This window comes from Cryptomeria japonica, chromosome 10 (assembly GCF_030272615.1).
Source record: "Cryptomeria japonica chromosome 10, Sugi_1.0, whole genome shotgun sequence".
In the NCBI taxonomy this organism is placed as follows: Eukaryota; Viridiplantae; Streptophyta; class Pinopsida; order Cupressales; family Cupressaceae; genus Cryptomeria; species Cryptomeria japonica.
The window spans coordinates 214,103,933-214,117,856 of record NC_081414.1 but is presented as its reverse complement, the minus strand read 5'-3'; positions in this window follow the sequence as shown (position 1 = coordinate 214,117,856).

Here is a 13,924-nt window from a genome sequence, read left to right as displayed (position 1 = left end):
AAAGGTGGAGAAGTTTGAAGACAAGAAAGGAGATAGATTGAGGTTGGTTGACCCTGTAGTGCAACAGTTGCTAAACAAGTACAAAGGTGTCATCTCTGATGGCATGCCAAGGACACTACCTCCTATGAGGGATATAAATCATTGCATAGACCTTATACCTGGATTCACCCTGCCTAACAAAGTAGCATACAAGCTCACCCTAGATCAAAATGTTGAGATGGCAAAACAGGTTGAAGAACTGTTGGAGTCTGAACTGATTGGCAAAAGTTTGAGCCCATGTGTAGTCCCTGCAATCTTGGCATCCAAAAAGGAAGGCACCTGGAGACTTTTCACTGACTCAAGGGCTATCAACAAATTTATTATCAGGTATAGATTTCCAATGCCTAGGATTTAGGATTTGTTAGATTGCTTGGGGGTGCTAGATATTTTTAAAAAAATGACTTGAAAAGTGGCTACCATCAGATTAGGATTAGGTCAGGAGATGAGTGGAAGACTGAATTTAAAACAAATGAGGGGTTGTATGAGTGGAAGGTCATGCCCTTTGGCTTATCTAATGCACCAAGTACCTTTATGAGGTTAATGAATGAAGTTTTGAGGGATTTCATAGGAAAATTTGTCATAGTCTACCTAGATGACATTCTAATTTTTAGTCAAACCAAAGAAGAGCACCTAAAACATGTAGACCTGGTCCTAAGGAGATTGTATGAAGAGAAATTAATGATCAGTTTGGAAAAGTGTTTCTGAGAGATCATTTACTTGGGATTTGTAATTGTAAAGCGGAAAATCGCGATCGAACCCTAGTTGCTCTCCCCTCTTCCAACTCCAAGGAGAGAGAAGGGAGGTTGCTAGGGTTGATGGTTTTCACTTGGGAGACTTTACATTCAAAAGAGGGGTTGAAACCCACAAGATCCAATCCCACGCAATGCAAGATTGGATGCTAAATGAGTTTCAAGGGTTATGACAGCAAGGCTACCCTCTTTTGTAAAGAATGTGCATAGAAGAATTAAGCTAGGAATGCATAGAAAGTGAGAAAGATTCGCTTATAAACTGAGATAGGAATACAGTATGAAGCTGCGGACCTGGAATTAGCAGTAAAATGTCGATACGGCACTATCCTGCAAATTTGAGCGAAAGTTGTCGGGAAGATGGCGCCCGAGCGCCACAGTCCTCCGAAAAATCTGCGAAACGAAGGGGGATCTATTCGTCTCTGCACAAGGATTCCAGATCTTCAATTTAAACCGCGTACCTGCAACCTACACACAGAAAAGCGAAGACGATTGGGGGGTTAGGGATTAGGAGTTTGCCTTTAGGTCAAACCCCGGTTTTGGAATTAACCAAGAAATGAGCAATGTTGTAAATGTAAATGTCTGTAATGTAAAACAAGTACTAATACCTTGTTGTAAGGATGTTTGTGTCCTTATGTGCGAAGGTATGGATGTTGTATGTTGTATGTTATAGTAGTATGTTGTAAGTGATCTCCTCTTCAATGGTTGAATCCTTGTCTTGAATGCAACACTTAGCCTTGAATGGAGACTTGAAATGATCAATTGCTTGAAGGAATGCTTGAATGCTTGAATGCTTGAGTATAGTTTCCATGCTTGTACACATATGACCTTCTTACCCAAATGGGAGAGGAAAATGTAGTTTATATACTTGCCAATTAGGGTTAAAAGACTGATTTTTCCGACCTTAGGCCGACCAGGAAATATTATTTCCAATTTGCAAACAAAAAGACCCGAAGTCCCATAGGAGACCGGGCCCAAAATAGGGCCAGGGACTAGGGCGTTGGGCGCCATGGTCCTGGGGGACCAGGGCGCTGGGCGCCCTGGTCTTGAAGGACCAAGGCGCTGGGCGCTCTGGTCCCACCTCCCGGGACAGCAGGGTGCAAAGGAGGTTCAGGCCAGGGTGCTTGAAAATGCAGTTTTTGGTGTCGTGGACAAGTTTCGGGGTCTCCATTCAGGTTCCATGTTGCATCGCCATCGTGAAGACCGAAATGCAGTCGAAATTGCAAGTGTCGCAATTTTAGGACGCTACATTTAGCCCCCACTTTAGCGAGAGTATGTATGCTCATACTTCCGGTAAAGTACAAGGAAACAATATTGAAAGATTTTCACCACATCAAGGAGGCAAGACACACCAAGCCCCCAGTGGACTAAGGATCTTACGACTTCGATTGACAAAGTAAAAGGGAAGATCACGAGGGAGAACCATGACTGTCAGTAGTAAGGTTCCCTCACTATGAGTCATGCAAGAGAAATACCAAAAATTTTCAAGGCAAAGCTGAGTTCTCCAAGAAATTTTCATGTATCCTGAAGGGATAGACAGGGTGTATGCCCCCCTACGTTAAAGCGATCGCACACGCCTCAACGGGGGTGATTGTTTTAACGTAGTGATACACATAAGAAATGAGAAAGGAAAGGAGCACGTTATCGCAAGGATTTAGCCCCCAAGTGTGAGATAAACCCAAGGATAATAGACACAAAACACAAAGCACAAGGTAACTTCACTTTCCTCGGGGTCAGTATGCTGTATGATAATTCATGTATATATATCATATGTATGTATGCATAATTGTTCTTCATTCCCCAATCAAGGAAGGTCACCTAGAAGAAGGGAACACATGTGTCTTTTGAGTCAACATGAGAGAGACCAAAAGAGATCTCAATGCTTTGCATCGTCCTCAAGTAGACAACACTAAGGACAACAAATAGAAGAATGAGAATAACATATAGAAGAAGTAACACAAGAGAGGAGGAGAGAATCTGCTATGCTAATGTAACTAGTCTAGCATGTCATCTACCCCCCGATCTTGCTGATCAATGTTTCGGGAAGGCAGGGAACACGCTAGAGGAGGAACATTCAACACAGCAGATGGAGCTATCACAAGATCCAAACAAGGGCTATGTTCATGTTCCAAGCCACGTTGTTCTTGTCTAGGAGCTAGGATAAGTGCTTTAGAAAATTCATTAGATAAATGGTTATCAATATCAACAAGTTCATATTCACTATCAGAAGCAAGAGGAGTAACATTTTCATCATGAATAACATTTTCATCTATAGCATCATCAAGATTTATAAAAATAGGGTCTTTAATTCGCACAGGATCAAGACCATCATGCATCTTATGTTTTGGAGATTTTGGAGAAAATGGAATAATGCTTGTTGAAGGTGTTTTCGGAGATTGCAAAGTTTGAGAAGCAGCTGCTTGAGCTCTAAGATGACACTTTCGTCGACGTTCACGTGCAGAACGATTTTGTCTAGTCTTAGTAGGAAGTGGAGAAGATTGAGGAGGAGGAATGTTCTCATCCTTATCACTTGGGTGTTTAGGTTGTGGTCTCTTAGGCTGGATAATAGGAGAAGAGGAAGGTCTCTTCTCTCTATAGAAGGAAGGAGGAGGAACTGCTCCATACAAAGGAGGAATATTTGGTTTAGGGAGAAGACCAAGTCCATCATGACGAGGAGGGATAGGTCTACTTTTAGGAAGTTTATTAATCATAGGCATAGTCACATCCATAGGGATGGGTTGGGAATCTTCTTGAGGAAAGACATTAGTTTTATCTTTCAAAGGAAGAACTTCCTTCTCAAGAATGATAGGAATGTCAAGTTTGGGTGTTCTAGGTTCACTTAGAGATAGGATCATATTTGTTTTCCACTTTTGATAAGATTTGAAAAGATGATCACTTCGCAGAGGAAGAGATTGGAATTGTTTAGGCCAAAAGTAATCAAGAGGAACGCTAGAAGTTCTTTCAGCTGGTTTAAAGAGACTATGATTGATAGTAACAACTTCACCATTATGGGGAAATTTCAAACACTTATGAATAGGAGAAGCGATAGCTTTCATGGAAGATAGCCAAGGATAGCCTAGCTTCACACGAAATTGTTCGGATGAAGGAATAATAGCAAAGTTCACATCAAGGGATTTGTTATGGACCTCAATAGGCAATGTAATAGAACCAATTGCAGGAGAAGAAAATGCATCAAATAGTTTCACAATCACATCTGTTTTGTCATAAATCACTTGATTCAATTGCAAAGTAAAAAGAAATTCTTCAGTAATAACATTAACCATGCACGAAGGATCAATAAGCACTCCACGGCAAGGTGTATTCTTGACTTTTGCAACTATGTATAAAGGACCATCAGGTTCCCTAATGGTTTCACTGGAATCAAATGTGATGGAAGGTTCTTTAGGGTTTTCTTGCTGCTCTACAAAGTTAATCACATTCGGAGTCATAGACACAAGACCATCAGATGAAAGAGAGGAATCATTAGTCTCAATCGCATTAGAGGTATGAGAAGGTAATGGATCAGTGAAAATCTGAAGATTTTGATTAGGAGCAGCTACAGATGTATTGCCTTTATCATTCACTCCAGAAACAGAAATAGTATTATTATCAATCAAATCTTGAATTTTACCCTTTAAAGAAAAACATTTTTCAGTATCATGCCCAGGCTGACGATGAAATTGACAAAAAGATTTGTTATCAAAATAAGGTGAAGTAATCTTTGCAGGATCAATTTGCCTTATAGGAGGAAGAGTAAGCACATTTTGTTCCAATAACTTATTCATAATACTATGCAATGATTCATTCAAAGGAGTATACTTTCTTTCTTTCTTGAAAAATTTAGAAATAGGAGGCACACCTGATGCTGCATTCACATTGTTGTTGATGATGTTTTCATTGAATTTGATGGAATCTCTGTTCGGTTTAAACTTCCCAAATGGTTGTTGACTGCTATCACCCTTATCACTCGGAGCCATAGGATGTGATTGTTCCATTTGACTCACAGTCAGTTGATAATTGTGAAGAGTTGCACACAACTGTTGGAAAGAAGTAAACTCAGAAAACAGAAGTTTGTCTCGAATATCTTTTTGTAAATTAGAAATAAAGATTCTTTGAATATCATTGTCAGGCACTGGAAAAGAAATTTGAGCATACAAATGCTTATATCTACCAATGAAATCAGTCACTTTCTCTTTAACACCTTGTTTACAATGCATTAAATCAATCAAAGTAACTTTAGGACTTATATTGTTTTGAAATTGTTGAATGAAAGCATTTGCAAGTTGTTCGAAAGAAGTAATAGAATAAGAAGGCAACGAGCAATACCATTGTAGGGCTTTGTCTCTTAATGTTCTAGTAAACAATTTTGCAAGCAACCTTTGGTCATAAGCAAAATCGGTACATATTGTTTGAAAAGTCTTAACATGTGTTAGAGGATCACCTTTACCATTATAAATCTCCAAATGCGGGATTTCAACATGTTTAGGAGGGATAGCTCGAACAATGTCAAGAGAAAGTGGGCTCGCAACATCAAATGTGGGCACACTAAACTTAGATTGATTCATAGAGGCAATTTGTTGCTGCAAGGAAGAGACAGTTTGTGCAAGATTGTTAATGGTCGCTTCAGTCGAAGAATTCATATTAGATGTGTTAGATTGAGATGGAGGTGTTATGTTATTGAAAGAAGGTAAAGAGTAAGGTGGTGGGACCCTATGATAATTAGTCATAGGAGATGATTGGACAGGAGGAACACTACAAGGAGGAATGGAATGATTGAATGAATTGCCCCCTTGCGTCATGTTCATTTGTGGAGATATAATAGGGACACTCATTGAAGGAGTGAATGAAGAAATCGGATTGAATGAAGGAAGAGGGTTAATTGAAGAGGAAGGATTGCCCCCATGACTGGTGATCACAGGAGGAATGTCTTGTGTAGAAGTAGCCATTATGTTTGATGTAAAGGTAGGTATGCTAGCAATAGAAGTCATCAAAGGAATAGAATGATTGACTTGAGTAGGAGGTTGTGTATAACCCAAAGTTTCAGCACAACTCTTCATAGGCATCACATTCGAATCCACAATGTGTGCAATACCACGCAAAATATCAATTCCATTCTTATCACTTTGAAGCATACGTTTTAGACCCTCAATTAAAGGAAGAGCTTGACTATCGGGGTATTCTTGAGACATCCATTGTCGAAAATCGTCAAATTGGTTATCCAATTTCGAAAGTTGTTCTTCAGAAACCTCATGGAGAGCTTCTTCATCATTAGGAGGATTAGAGGAATTACCCATGTCCTCGTTAAAAAGGCTATTCAAATTAGGTTCCATCTCCTCGGTAATTAAACCTCGGAAAGACTTAATTCTATGGCTTCGTCTAACGGGAATAGCGTAAGTAGGGCTTATTGTTGTAAAACTCATGCACTAGAGAGGGAGAGAAAATTTTGATTTTAGAGGTAACAATTTTCAGTAAAATCAGCCAATCTTCTGGATTTAAGCTGTTAAATATAATCAGGACAATCTCCCAAAATTTCAGAAAAAATGTCAGGGACCGTGGCACTTCGGAGTGCACAAGGTCCTGGCAACTTTTTTCGAAATTTGCAGGGATGAAAGTTATGATGATTTTAGAGCTAATCTGAAAAAATTGAGTGATTTTACGATCTGTAGATAGGCCAAATTAAAGTTGCAATCTCAAAATTGAACCCTACCAAGATTGTCGAAAAATGCAAAATTTGAATTTTGAAAAAGAGAGCGAAACTGAAATTTTGAATTTTATGATTTTAGAGGGAATACCAAAAGCAATGCAAGTTTTGAAATTCAAAAGTTGACTCAATTTCACGCAAAATTCAATTTTGAAAGCGGAAATTAAAGTTGTTGTAATTAAGCACTTAATTTCAAAAGTCACAAATTGTAAGAATTTGAATAAAGCACTGAAATTTCGAATGAATGCAAACACACTTTTCAGATTTAGGACAGTAAGAACACAATTTTGACACAAAATTTCAATTTCGATGATTTTTGAATGTTTAGAAGCCTTAATCCAAGCAATCACAAGACCAACTTTGACTGTAATTTTGAAAGTGTTAGATTTGATAAAATCAGCCAAAATTCTGGATTTTAGCAGGAAAATACAGTAAGATCTAGCTCCCGAAATTTCAGAAAAAATGTTGGGGACAATGGCGCTCGGAGTGCACACGGTCCTCACAACTTTTTTCGAAATTTTCAGGGATGAAAGATATTGTGATTTTATTGCGGAATCCAAAGTTACAGCTGATTTGGAAATGTTTTGATCAGTGAAATTGTCGGACAAAGGTTGAATCAAGAGGGTTTCAAAAATTAGGGTTTTGACACTTAACCACTTAATTTTCAAAATTAAAGCATAGATATGAATTGATAATTTGTAATAGAAGGGTAGATCTGAAACAAGCATTAACATTTAGACATTTCACAAGCTTAATTACTAAAAAGAAAATTTAGGGTTTTTATGCAATCAACCTCTAAAATTTGCAAAAGATCAAACATGGAAATGTAATCAAGGAATCCAATTTTCAGATCTAACCATGAATAATCAGAAGGATGTTCACGTCGGGTTCACCAAAATGTAAAGCGGAAAATCGCGATCGAACCCTAGTTGCTCTCCCCTCTTCCAACTCCAAGGAGAGAGAAGGGAGGTTGCTAGGGTTGATGGTTTTCACTTGGGAGACTTTACATTCAAAAGAGGGGTTGAAACCCACAAGATCCAATCCCACACAATGCAAGATTGGATGCTAAATGAGTTTCAAGGGTTATGACAGCAAGGCTACCCTCTTTTGTAAAGAATGTGCATAGAAGAATTAAGCTAGGAATGCATAGAAAGTGAGAAAGATTCGCTTATAAACTGAGATAGGAATACAGTATGAAGCTGCCGACCTGGAATTAGCAGTAAAATGTCGATACGGCGCTGTCCTGCAAATTTGAGCGAAAGTTGTCAGGACGATGGCGCCCGAGCGCCACGGTCCTCCGAAAAATCCGCGAAACGAAGGGGGATCTGTTCGTCTGTGCACAAGGATTCCAGATCTTCAATTTCAGCCGCGTACCTGCAACCTACACACAGAAAAGCGAAGATGATTGGGGGGTTAGGGATTAGGGGTTTGCCTTTAGGTCAAACCCCGGTTTTGGAATTAACCAAGAAATGAGCAATGCTGTAAATGTAAATGTCTGTAATGTAAAACAAGTACTAATACCTTGTTGTAAGGATGTTTGTGTCCTTATGTGCGAAGGTATAGATGTTGTATGTTGTATGTTATAGTAGTATGTTGTAAGTGATCTCCTCTTCAATAGTTGAATCCTTGTCTTGAATGCAACACTTAGCCTTGAATGGAGACTTGAAATGATCAATTGCTTGAAGGAATGCTTGAATGCTTGAATGCTTGAGTATAGTTTCCACGCTTGTACACATATGACCTTCTTACCCAAATGGGAGAGGAAAATGTAGTTTATATACTTGCCAATTAGGGTTAAAAGACTGATTTTTCCGACCTTAGGCCGACCAGGAAATATTATTTCCAATTTGCAAACAAAAAGACCCGAAGTCCCATAGGAGACCGGGCCCAAAATAGGGCCAGGGACCAGGGCGCTGGGCGCCATGGTCCTGGGGGACCAGGGCGCTGGGCGCCCTGGTCCTGAAGGACCAAGGCGCTAGGCGCTCTGGTCCCACCTCCCGGGACAGCAGGGTGCAAAGGAGGTTCAGGCCAGGGTGCTTGAAAATGCAGTTTTTGGTGTCGTGGACAAGTTTCGGGGTCTCCATTCAGGTTCCGTGTTGCGTCGCCATCGTGAAGACCGAAATGCAGTCGAAATTGCAAGTGTCACAATTTTAGGACGCTACAGTAATCTCATATGGTGAGTTGAAAATGGATCAAGAAAAGGTGAGTGCTATATTGTCTTGGCCTACACCTAGAACCATGAATGATGTTAGAAGCTTCCATGGTTTAGCCATATTCTATAGGAAATTTATAAGGGGATTTAGCCATATTTGTGCTCCAATGCTTGACACCATAAAGGGAGGACAAAAGTGCAGGTTTAGTTGGACTAAAGAGGCAAATACCTCCTTTGAAACATTGAAGAAGAAAGTTGCAGAGCAGTCGGTCCTTGCCTTGCCTGATTTCAACAAAATCTCCCAAGTGGAATGTGATGTCAGTCACATGGCTATTGGGGCAGTGCTTATCCAAGAAGGAAGGCCCATTCCCTTCTTCAGTGAGAAATTAAATGAGGCAAAGAGGAGGTACTCATCCTATGACCTAGAGATGTATGCTCTAGTGCAGTCCTTGAAAAAGTGGAGACACTACTTGCTACCAAAGGAATTCATAGTTTTCATAGACAATCAGGCCCTCAGTTTCATAAATAGCCAAGAAAAGTTGAACCATAGGCATATGAAGTGGGTAGAGACCCTAGAAGCCTTCACTTTCACTCTTAAGCATAAGAAAGGGGTCAAGAATAAGGTGGCAGATGCTTTGAGCAAAAGAGTATTGACTACAAATCAAATCCAATTGGAAAGTGTTGGAATAGACTCCTTGAAGGCCATGTATGAGGATGATGAATACTTTGGAGAGATCTACAAGGTATGTGCATCTTTTGATGAGAGGTTTCATGTTGATTTCTCTGAATTTCTGATACAAGATGGATTGTTGTTTAAGGGTGCACAGTTGTGCATACCTAAATGCTTTGTGAGACCAAACATAATCAGGGAGAAGCACTGTGGAGCAATGGAAAGCCATTTTGGCCTTGACAAGACACTAGACTTGGTGAAGACGCACTAATTTTGGCCCAAATTGCAGACAGATGTCAGGAGATTTGTGGAGACATGTGTGATATGTCAAAAAGCAAAGGGGAAGTCCACCAATGTAGGCTTATACCAGCCTTTACCCATTCCTTCAAGACCATGGGAAAGTATAAGTATGGATTTTGTTTTAGGATTGCCTAGGAAAAGAAAAGGTTATGATATTGTTTTTGTAATGGTGGATAGGTTTAGTAAAATGGCATATTTCTTGCCATGTAAAACCACTTGTGATGCTTCCTATGTTGCAGACTTATTTTTCAAAGAAATTGTCCGGATACATGGTTTGCCTTTGACCATAGTCTCTGATAGGGATGTGAAATTCATTGGACACTTTTGGAAAACTCTTTGGAAGAATCTTGGCACAAATCTACCCTTCTCCTTAGCCTACCATCCCCAAACGGATGGCCAAACTGAAGTTGTAAATAGATCATTGGGAAATCTGCTAAGGTGTTTAACTAGGCAATATGGAGAGAAGTGGGATAGCATACTGTCTCAGGTAGAATTCTCTTATAATGATATAGTAAATAGAAGCATTGGTAAGTCACCCTTACAGGTTATGTATGGCATCCACCCAAGGGGTGTGTTGGAGTTAAGGGAACTACCTCAAGGAGAAGCCATTACTGCAAATGGAGAAACCTTTGCCACCGCCATAAAGGAGATACATGACCAAGTTAAATCTCACCTTCAACAATCTGCAGAAAGGTATAAGGCTCATGTTGATATGAAGAAGAGGGATGTCCATTTTGATGTGGGAGACTTGGTGTGGGTTCACTTGAAGAAGGAAAGACTTCCAAAAGGCAAATGCACAAAGCTTATGCAAAGGAAGATTGGACCCTGTCAAATCTTGAAAAAATATGGACAAAATGTTTATGAACTTCAACTCCCACCTGATCTTGGTTTGTCACCCATTTTTAATGTATGTGAGTTAACTCTTTACAAATGTAGTGTTGATGCAGGAGAAGAAACCATGCAAGTCGTAGTAGATGATGACATTCCCAAACATGAACCACCAAAATTGAATAAAGTTTTGGAAACCAAGGTTGCAAAGAGGACAAGGAAAAAATTATATAAGGAGTATTTGGTGGCCTAGTAGGGACAACCAGATTCTGAAGTAGTCTAGATGACAGAGCAGCAAAACAAAAACCATGGTGCAGACCTGCAGATTCTCACCTCAAGTGGACTTGAGATTTCTTTTTCTGGGGAGTATGGTGTAGGGGAACCCCTTCAACATGATCATTCAAGATTAGAGGAGGAATAATAAGACCTTAAACATGTATTAGGATTTTTTCCTTGTGTTTTCAATCATGCATTTTGTGTTTGTAATAAAAGACCCCATCTTGTGAGCCAAACTCCTATTTTGGCATCTTGATAAGCCAATTAGGACTTTTGGACAAAAAGGGACTAAATATGCTTAGGATAGGTTTTTCCTAGTGATTTTAGTTGTTTTGTGTGCTTCTAGGGTGTTTAGAGGTGTTATTCTTGACCCAAGTCATTTGGGTCCAAGAAATGACATTTTTGACAACTTTGTCAAAAGTTGTCATGAGCAACTTTTTGAATTTTTGTTGGTTTAACTCCTCAAATGTATCTAACCTCTTATTTTTGGTTGGGAGAAGTTTTAGAGGGGTATAAAAATCTTGTGGAAACAATTCCCAAGAGAGACTGTACGGAGAAAGTGTCTATGATTGCAAACAATAAGAAATTCTGAGTTTTTTCTGAGGTTTTGACATGAGGTACAGAGTTGTATAGATTGGGACCAATCAAAAAAGTTGTGATGTTGTTAGCACAATTAGTCACCAATGATTTGGTCTTTATTTGAGGTCTTGATCATTTTTTTTGCTCCAGATATCTAAGTTTTGTTGTAGGTACCCGAAAAACCAGGGTTTTGCCTAGGGTTTTGCCTTCCCATGGCCATAACTTGCAACTTGATCATCTAGAACTCATGAAAATGGATGGGATGAAAGTGTGTCCTATTTATTATATGATTCCAAAGGAATTTTGCAGGAGGAGCAAGGGAGATGTGTGTTTGACTAGTCCCTAGGTAGACATCTCTATGTGGCTACCTAGCCCTTAGACTGCAATAATTACCCTAGAAGACAATTGGCGATCATTCCAAATGTGTAACCTTGGAATATATAATTATTTATGGTTCCCCACATGCCTAGGGGGTTGTGGTTATAAGGTGTGTCCATTCTGATATAGCTGCTTCGCAAATGGAGGCCTAATTAGCCCTTTAGGACAATTGGTCATCATCGGGTTCAGACCTTTCCTTGTTAGATCTTGGCCTCTCCTTTTGGAGGATTGTGTAGGACCATAAAGGGTATCTGAATCTGTAATTTTTTTGCCAAGGTGTTTCTCAAATTTTTGACTTAAGGTCCCATTACCCGTCTTCAAGGGCTACAAGCAAATAGGCCTAATTGTGAAGGTGTCATAGGGAATTGGGTTGGATCCTTGAAACCAGTGTTTTTTATGGTCCATGTGAGTGTTCTATGGTCCAAAATAGGTGTTTTGAAGGTCAATAACCTTAGGAGGCTTCATGATGCACTTTGGAGCAAATTACCCAATTTGAGTAGTATGAACCTTGGAGTGAAATGAGAAGTTGGAACTAAGATTGTAGAGCCTTGCTTTGTAGGATCCCATTGGTGTGTTGAGGGGTCAATGTCATACATCTTGGAGTGTTTGACAAGATACAAGGAGGGCTCTGCATCACTTTTCATTCTTAGGCCCTATTGGGGAGACTTTATATTCTCCTATGAAAGAAGTTGTAAAATCTAAAGACCCCCAATCATCACCTAAGAGTACTTATTTAGATGAAGTAGCATCTTTAAGAGAAGATGGACCTGATTTGTTTTGAATAGAAGGAAAATCAGGAATACTTGGAAAAGAAGTAGGAGTACTACAAAAATATTTGGAAGATGAAGTTTGCAAGCAATCTTGTAAGTTGGTATCAGCGTGAAAAGTATACATCTTGTTGTTGTAAATAGATTTAACGTGTCTATGAAGCGTAGAAGGAACAAATTACATACAATGACTCCAAGGTTGTCCTAACAAAAGATTGCAGGTAAGAGTATCAGGCATGACATGAATAGGTGTAGGTAGAATAATAGGTCCCAACTCAATAGGAAAGGTTATAATACCTAAAGAAATTCTAGCAACATTGCCAAGCCACAAATAGAAAGAGAATCTGGTTTAATAAGCGAAGCATCCATATTTATCTTACGCAATAGATTAATGCTACAAACATTAAGGTCAAAGCCATTGTCACAAGGGTTCATCTTATAGCATTGCCATTAATATGGACAACAATCATAAGAGGATCATATTGATGTCGAATCTCTTGAGAGGATAACTCATCTTGTGTTTACAGGATGTGTCCTTCCCAAAACTAGATGTTGTCATCTATCATTTGTCTTATACAAGATGTGTCCTTCCTGAAACCAAACTTGATCTATATCCAATCAATCTAATCAATCAATCAAACTACAAATTACTCCAACCATTTCTTCTACCCAATTAAACCCATACATGTCATCAACTAATTGTTCTACTATCTTACATTCTACTTCTTTCGAGAGATCATTCATGCCTTTAATGCACAAACAATCTCTCGAGGGAGCATTACACCCTACCATCGTCGGGCATGTCGAGGCAGGAAAAAAAAAATTCTCTGAAACAACGTTGTTCCAACATTGTCTCAAAGAGGGGCAAAAGTAGACACCTAAAATTATCTCATGACTAACATACTAATTATTCTTTATTAGTTAAATATTTTTTTAATTATTTAATTAATCTAATTTTATTCTTCTAAGTTAATTCAATCATCGTGCATTTCATCATAATTAATTATTCTATTTCTATCTTAATCATTCAATCATGCAACCTTCCTTCCTTTAAAAATAATTAAATAATTTATTATTTAATTAATTATGATTTATTTACTTTAATTAAAAAATCTTTATTATTTAATTAAATTTAATTTTTTTATTTTTCTCTAATTAGATAATTTCTTTAAATTATTTAATTAGCTAACTATGTCTTCCAAATTAAATAAATTTCTCAAAATTATTTAATCTAATTTTTCTCTTCATTCAAAATTCAAAATTTTGAAAATTCTAATTTCCAACTAATTTCATCTAATGTGCATGATTTTGGATATTTTTGAAAAATAATTTTAGATCAAACTTAAATTAAAATGCAATTTCATGCTAATTCCTACAACACATGCTAATTTATAACTAACACACACCCCTAAGTTCAATTGTCAATCACCTTTTCTTACTAATTAATTTAAGTCAGTTAACTTCCTCAATCACCTTTCTAACTCTCAA